Consider the following 1066-nt stretch of genomic DNA (forward strand, 5'->3'; position numbering starts at 1 on the left):
AACAGCTATAACCCCCATGAAAATTGATATATTTTTGCTGTTGATGAAATTTTAACCATAGAAATTAGACACAAATGAAGTAATATTTCTAAAATTTCATCTTCTTAGAAGTTAGAAACACCCCTTCATGGGGACTTAACACCCACAATTTAGTCATTTTATCTAAGCAAAGACGAATACAGTTGTACTCTTGGAAGCTGTAGGGTCACCTGAGCACAAAAGATGAGCGTTATTTGTAATTTAATGGTACAACAGTGTAAGACTTTGCTTTAAGATATACTTAGATTGTGATTTCTGCAATGTGGTGCATGAATTGTCAAGTAAAGGAGAGGCATCTTTGCCTCCACTGATTCAGTTGCAAAGTGTTGAGTAAAGTTATTTGGTTCCAGACCTCTTTTGAGTCTTTTTATTATCACTGGGTCACACATAGTCCCCCAATGGTAACATTGATTTCAAGGCCTTCCCAGATGAGTGACCGGTTATTGAAAGACACTTATAGATTGTAAATTTATTCTGTCCAGTTACCTATCAGTATAGTGGTCATTTGCAAACTCCAGAGGTAACACTTTCATTTCCCCTTACCCCTCACATCACACAGGTGTTAATGTTTGAGTTGGGTCACACCCTTCCAATTGCTCTTATGGCTGTACCTGCCACCTGTATTGGTGAGGAATCCTACATTGGAGAGTAGTAACGACTAGGGTAGGGTAGCTGACTGCTTATTGTGCTCATTCATCTTTTGGTTTTCTGTAGCTTTGCTCTCTTTTACAAACCCAGTGAACATACATATATTTCCTATTTCAAAGAAATTCGAACAATATATATAAGACCCAAGTTCAAAAGATTCTCAACAATTCAATTTCCCAAGAGGGGCCTTAACTCTCACATTTTAGAGCTCCATGACATCCATTTTTCAGGAGCAAAATCCTTTTAACAGGTTCCACAAGACTGGAATTTTGGATTTTGCACGCACTTCTTCACCTCTCCAGTTCGTGCTTCACAGCGTTCAATACACACACACTTCTCCATGTCTGGCTGTACAGCCTTTTTGTTTGTTTATTTCACC

This window comes from Octopus bimaculoides, chromosome 16, assembly GCF_001194135.2.
Source record: "Octopus bimaculoides isolate UCB-OBI-ISO-001 chromosome 16, ASM119413v2, whole genome shotgun sequence".
Taxonomy (NCBI): Eukaryota; Metazoa; Mollusca; class Cephalopoda; order Octopoda; family Octopodidae; genus Octopus; species Octopus bimaculoides.